Genomic DNA, 7,645 nt, shown 5'->3' on the forward strand with positions numbered 1-7,645 from the left:
GCCTGCCCTCAACAACGCATCACCTCCAGGAAGCTCTAATTTCCAAATTCCACCATCTGGGGACCTAGCATTCAGAACACATAAGTTTATGGGGGAACCTGAATCAAACCACCACAGGTTACCACTCATAATTGTTTAACACTGTAGCTGCCTGAGGCAATACTAACATGGGCCAGTGAACAGCTGACCAGAACACTTACCAAGAAATCACGGCAATTAGGTGTCCATGAAGGACTTAGCAATATTCCAGCATACTTTTGGAAATGTTAACTGTCTGCATGCACAAGGTGATACCACAAGAAAAGACCCAAGAAGGTCCTGAAGGCTCACCTCCTGCTAACTCTAAAGTATAAGCATAAAATGAAGGCTGAGACAGAGTTTAAGCTGTGTGGCCAAGGGGTAAAGGTATTTCCAGCACACTCACAGAGTGTAGGCTACATGACCTGCTTATTCCAGAACATAGGTGAAATCTCTGCGCAGTGGTCATCTAAGTACTAAGGTCACCAACAGAGTATGGGCTCAGTGAAGGCTGTAGCATCTACAGTGCCTGATCAGGGAAGCCACTGAGCACATTAAATCAAGTACTACAATAAGCAGAGAAGGGAAAGAGAGGGTCTGAACATGATTGTAACATTAACTATTTTAAATGTCAGTTTTCAATAAAAATCGTAAAATAATTAAAGAAGAAAAAAGTATGGCCTCCACACAAAGGAGGAAACAAGCAACAGAAACTGTCCCAGAAGAGGCACAGAAGTTGGGCTTACTAGACAAGACCAAACATGCTGCTCTTAGTATTTGGCTAAGACTGAAGAACTGAAGGAATGTCTGACAATATTCCCCACATGAGAAGACATCAGGAGAGACACAGAAATCATAAGGAAGGAGCATGTAGAAATTATGAACTTAAAAGTCTAGTAACTCAAATGAAAAAGAAATCAATGAAAGGTTCAATAGCATTTTTTGGCATGTATATGTGTCTGTGGTGTGTGTATGTATATCCACATTTATATGTGTGTGGGTGCATGTTGCAGTCCGGTTCGCATTGCTGGTAGAAATCACCCAACCAAGAGCAGCTTCTGGGAAAAAGAGATTTATTGTGGCTTACAGGCTCAAGGGGAAGCTCCACGATGGCAGGGGAAAATGATGACATGAGCAGAGGGTGGACATCACCCCCTGGCCAACATAAGGTGGACCACAACAACAGAAGGGTATGCCAAACACTGGCATGGGGAAACTGGCTATAAAGCCCATAAGCCTGCCCCTAACAATACACTCCCTCCAGGAGGCACATTAATTCCCAAATATCCATCAGCTGGGAACCTAGCATTCAGAACACCTAAGTTTATGGGGGACACCTGAATCAAACCACCACAGTGCACCTGTGTTTGGAGCCCAAAGATCAACAGTAGGGTTTCTCCTCAGTCACTTTCCACATTATTGTTTGATACAGAGCTCCTCACTGAACCTATAGTTCACAAAATTGTCCCTGGCCATGCCACCCTGAGTGTGCTGATCTCATCTAGTGTTCACAGATTTGGCTAGACTAGCTAGCTAGTAAGTCCTAGAGATCCAATGGTCTCTGCCTCCCCATAGCTGAGATTATTGGCATGTACCACCACCATTTCTGGTATTTTATGTTTGTGTGGCAAGAACTTTACCTTTCAGCCCTTTAATATCACTTTTGAGCTAGTAGAAGAAAGAACCAAAAATTATCCAGACCATACAATTGCAATATATAATGTGAGGAAAGAAAGGAATCAAGGAAATGAGCATAGCCTCCAGACCCGTAAAACCATGGAGCACACAGCTCAGGTCTCCAAGTGAGGAAAGCAGGGGAGAAGCAGAACAACGAGGACAGCTGGAGATATCCATCTTAGGAAAGAAAGCACCTCATCTTAGCTAGCTCAGCTTTCACCACAAGAAAGTGGAAGAAAGAGAAAGACAAACCCAGAGTAAGCAGAAGAAAGTAGCCAGGATCCAAGCAAACATTAGCAAAATTGAAAATGGAATAAAGAACAGAGGGAAGCAGTGAACCAAAACATGACTTCTTAAGACTGCCAACAAGATTGACAAACTTCCAGCCAGACTGAGTGAGGAAATGAAGACGAGCATGAGAAAATTATTTAAAATAAAATATCAACCACTCAGACTATCACAATTAAAAGTGTTTGCTGGGCTAGAGAGATGGCTTAGCACTTAAGTGCTTGCCTGTGAAGCCTAAGGACCCCAGTTCAAGCCTCGATTCCCCAGGACCCATGTTAGCCAGTTGCACAAGGGGTCGCATGTGTCATGAGTTCGTTTGCAGTGGCTGGAGGCCCTGGGACACCCATTCTCTCTCTTTCTATCTGCCTCTTTCTCTCTATGTCTGTCGCTCTCAAGTAAATAAATAAAAATAATGAAATATTTTTTAAAAGTGCTTGTTGTTTGAAGGATAAGAGAATGAAAAACCCAACGTCTGAGCAGCATTGCCATATGCACATTTAGTAAAGGATTCACATCTAGAATATGAAAAGAACCCCATTATGTTGTAGCATCAATAAGTGTATATAGACAAGGAGGCAAATGTGGGTAAAACCTATAAAGCTAGAATGGTAATCAACAGTGAGGATAAAGAAACAAGGAAGAGCTGGAGAGTTAAGTCTCAGACTGGGTTTAATTCCCCAGTACCCAATGAATTCCAGACACACAAAGGAGCACATGTGTCTGGAGTTTATTTACAGTGGCATGAGGCTATCATGAACACACTCTTTCTCTCTCTCTATCTCTCCCTAATATACATACACACACATATATATGCACGTAATGCAAACAAAAAAAGAGAAGACATCAGAGAGGTGAGAGAGGGGAATTGGGCAGATGGGGAGAGGAGAGGGGATGAGAATTAGCTGAAACAAATTATATTTGAAAATGCAAGAATGAAACCCAAATCTCTATATGCTAACTTTATATATGTATATAAAATAAAGGGCATATAATGTAGTTTTACAAAATACACATAAAAAGCCAAAAGGCAACTCCTTCATTAAAACACATGAAAATATTGCCAATAAATGTGTGAAGACATCTGATGTCATTAATCCATTTGGAAAGACACATAAAGCGACAGTGGCCTAAGAAAATCACTAAATCAAAAAGAAAAGAAAATCCAAGAGGATAATGTCAGGGTTAGTGAGGTATGGCAGGCACTGGAGTCTTCATTGCCTGATGGTATTAACTTAGGAAAATGCTTTGCCAGTTTGTTGAAGAGTATACATGGTGTCTGCCCAAGACCAAAAAAAGGAACATAGTCTTACACAGACTTGCACAGCAATATTTATGACAGCTTTATGCATGAAGGTAAAACTGGACATAATCTAAACCCCTTTTAGCAAATTAGTGGATAAGAAGATGGTGGAGTGTGGGTGCCATGGAGTATTCTCTACCTAGCCACAGATGAGCAAGTGCTGATACACACAGGGATGCCAGGGCCGTACCCTGAGTACTAGGTAGAAGAAACTACACATAGAGACCACAGCCATAGGGACCCATTGAGCAGATCTCTACCCAAGGAAAGACGAACCCCATGTCTACACCAGAGCAGACCGTTGTCACCTGGGGCTAAGTGGCATTTTTCTCACCAAGGGCCGGAGTAAACTTTGAGGATTAAAAAAAAAATTCCATGTCCTAATTGTGACATTAAGTTGTATTTTCATCCAAACTGAAAAACACACACTCAAAATGTATATATACATTTATATATATATAAATTATACTCCAATAAAATAAATTAGTACGTGAATATTTACTAAGAGTATGTCCTTCAAAATGATCTTGTCCTCCCATTCTGTCTCCCCATCCCACCCTGCTTTTCTGCCCAGGACTAGAACCCAATTCTCTAGCCCCAGGTAGAGAAGGAAATGGCTGTACCCTGGCCCCAGCACTTTCCTTTGAGGTCAGATGACAAGGAGTGAGTGGCACCCAGCTGCCAACAAAAGCCCCCAACTGCAGGAGGAGGCCCTGTACTTGTCACTCATCACACACAGCTTACAGAATCTGCAGATCAACCCTTTATCCCTCAGTGATCACTGATAGAGAACCAAGGTTGGTACTCTGCTTCCTGTATCAGTGCTAGCCATGTCTCCACAGCATCATATGATGACCAGCTGATCAGTATTCAGGCACTTTTTTCTCCCTCAATAAACAGTACTTACTTGTTCCTTTTTACTTTTCACAATTATAGTGTTGCTCTGTTTCCAAGTCTGTTCTTGCATTCAGTTTCATCTGGTCTCATTAAATGCACATTTTGTTTATTGCATATAATTTGGCTAAATTGTTAAAGCATAACTTGATGGAAAATAGCCTTTACAGTTGTTGGATGATGAGTACAGAATCGTCTACCCATGTTCAAAAAATGTTTTTGGACTTTTTTGAATAGGATGCTGAAAAGGGGAATCTGGCCCACGTTTCCTGCAGTTGACAGATACAGAATTTGTGTGCAACTGAGGCCAGGGTCTTTGGTCACCCAGAACTTTATAGGAGGTCTCCCCTTCCCACTAAAGAGCACAATGGCATGGACCAATTGTCACTCTGCTCCACCCACCTTTAGATGGCACAGGGCTTATTCTTGGGACATGTGCCTTCATGCACTGAGATTGGCCTCCAGGCTGTCCCCAGGTCCATAGAAGTGATGACCTTGTCAGTTTAGGTTGCCTTTTGGAGGGGGAGTGGTCCTGAGCCAGAACACCCTAGTGTTCCTCATAGTGATTCACTAAGTCCATGTTTCATTTGGAGGACCCACAAATGAGTGATAGGAGTTCAGTGAAGCTTGGTGATATAAGAACTTCATGGGTGCCAGTGGCAGGTGAGAGCTGTGTACCTCCAGGTATTTCTGTCTCATCCTGTGAATAGAGGTATCCACAGTGAGTTGTATGGCCTCCCAGGCAGGTACTCAGAAGCTCCCTACATATATTTGTGGCCTGGCTGTGTGACCTGGTGATCTGGAGCTGCCCTTATTCCATCCCATCTCCAGTTTCCAAGCTCAGAGAACTCAGAGCTCAAATGTAGAAACTTAGGTCTTGAGACCCTGGGCCCACCCAGGTAGCTTGTTTTCAGTTTCAGTGTCCTTGATTGGGAGCACCAAGATTAACCATACTAGAAGATCACACTGTCAATGCCTGGTGCTCAGGCCAGTGGAAGCCAGGTGTTGGTCATTCTGACCCTATTGCACTCCCACTGGTTTTCTCCTTTCCTGACAATCTGCACCTCACTGCTTGGCTCCAGTCTGGATCACCATAACTAGGTAATTGTTGCTCAAAGCAAGGTTTCGGGGTGATTTCAGTTCCATAGTCCAGTGATGGTTACTCCTTGGGTCATTACATCATGATGTCCTAAGAACACCAAGAACACATCCAGCCACCATTTGCCCCAAGCCACTGTCACCTCTGTGTGCTCTTGTACCTGAGAATCTAAAGTAAAAGAGGAGTTACTTTTCTTGCACTGTTAACAATTCTGGTCATAAGGCCCTGTGATATTAATTTACCATGAATTGGTAGACTCAGAAGTGGTTTCCAAAGATTCTATTTCCTGAGGACAGGGATGTACCAGAGGTTTTATAACAGCCAGACAGGATGGCAAGTGTCCTAGGTTTCTACCCGTGGCCTCCCTTTGTCCATACAGTGCTTCTATTTGAAGGCTATTCTCCACAGTGATTACACTCTGCAGAGACACAAATTAGAGGCCTCTTAGGAGCTCATGGGAAGGGACAAACCCTGGGTCTGACTGGTCTGTATTAACCAATTTCTGATCTCTTGGACCAAAAACGACCTGCTGGTGAGTCAAGTACCCTCAGTCTTAAGACCGTGAGGCCCAACAGCTCCCTGTGGTGGGTGAACTGCCATCATGGGCAAGTCATGGGCTCCTATGCTGTCTGAGTTACATCCAGAGCCAAGGTCTCCTGAGATCACAAATATCCCCCAAACCAAGAGGACTACTTGTCATCGGAGCCAGGACTTTAGAGACACCTGTGGTGGCTTCTGCAAGAAAGACAATCTGCATAGAGACTCCAGTCTGCCCTCATCCTCAGCCTGGGGAAGCACAAGATTGGATTTCTTTGTTCTTTGGAGGAGCAAGACAAAAAAAACCCTGACCACCTTTGGAGGGGGTGCTTAGGACATACCATACAAGTAGTCTGAAAACTGGGCATTAGTTTCACAATGCCCAATCAGAGCTTCCTCAGCCAAGCCCCATGGGGACCAGACCAGCAGCTCAGGTCCTGACACGTGGTCATACCCCAGGATCTACTGCTGTCACCTGGCACCTTCTGCTGCAGGGATGACAGCCTCCCTCCATGATACCCATCAGTGCATGAGTGTGTATTTTATTTTAAAGATCCTACTTGTTCATCTCAATGATAACATTTGTTAAGGTTTTAATTTTAAAAACCACGTGAGTCATTGATTTTATAAATAAGAAACACTCAAGCTCAGGAAGCATTTAATTAAAAAGAACCAAAGTCCTTGATCTGCCACACAATTCAGCACAACCAAGAACTTTCTAGGATGGTGTGAATTTTCACATAAAAGGGCAGTTATAAAACAGATGCCATAGCCTGCCACGAGGCTGAGCATTAAATATAAATAGCACACGGATAGGGCCTAAGTCTGCAGTGAGCGAGCGCTCATCAGGCAAATGGGATTCACAGGCACCTGAACACAGGAAGTAGCTGTGGCTAGAAGGGGAAGACCCCACGCAAAAGGGAGCAGAGCCATCATCTCTGCTCCTAGATTCATGCTACAGAGCCAGACACTGGTGCTCAAAAAACACCTAGTGTCCCACAAGCAAATGTACAGGGCCATGGGACTCACACATCAAGGATTAGGTGAGGAGAGGGTATGCCCATGTTCATTAGCTAAGGGGAGTAAGTGCAGACTGCAGGCTAAGGGGTACAGCACTAATGAAAACTTCACAGTGAGGGAAGGAGGGGGCAGTGGTGAGGATTGAACCTACTAGACAGTCACAGGGCCACATGCCACTTGAGTCCATGTATGTGAAATATTCACAACAGGGAAGTCCAGAGTGACAGAAAATACAAAAGCATGGTCAGGGGCTGGGAAGCAGGGCAGAAATTCTCTTGGGTGATAAAATGCTCTGGACCTGGATGGCCCTGATAGCTCATAGCACTGCATAAGTGCTAAATTTCTTAGACACTTTAGATGCCCACAACAATTAACCTCCCTCATCTGAATAAAAACAACATGGGTGACCATATCATATTTCCCCCCACTAGCCTGTCCCAAAACCACCTGGACTCACTGATGTGTGAGTGACCAGTGTGTGTGGCCAGTTAAAGGTCAGTGGGCACAGTTTCAAGGACAGGCATTTTATGTGGACCAGGGTCATTTTGGCATGCATTAGAAGATACATGCAGGAGGATGAGGTGGGGATAAGGGGACAGTCACACCCTTGGGAGGCACAGCACAGTGGATGAGACCTGGGACACAGCAGGATTGAGGAACTCATGCTATTGTGATGCAGGATTTGGGGGTTTAGGAGGAGTACCTCAGAATTTATGAACCCCAAAGAATTAATAATATGGATTTGAGAAGGATACATTATGAAGTTTATTTAGGAAGAAATCACAAATTGTGGGGTTTACTTAAGGTAGATT

The sequence above is a fragment of the Jaculus jaculus genome, chromosome 1 (genome assembly GCF_020740685.1).
Source record: "Jaculus jaculus isolate mJacJac1 chromosome 1, mJacJac1.mat.Y.cur, whole genome shotgun sequence".
In the NCBI taxonomy this organism is placed as follows: Eukaryota; Metazoa; Chordata; class Mammalia; order Rodentia; family Dipodidae; genus Jaculus; species Jaculus jaculus.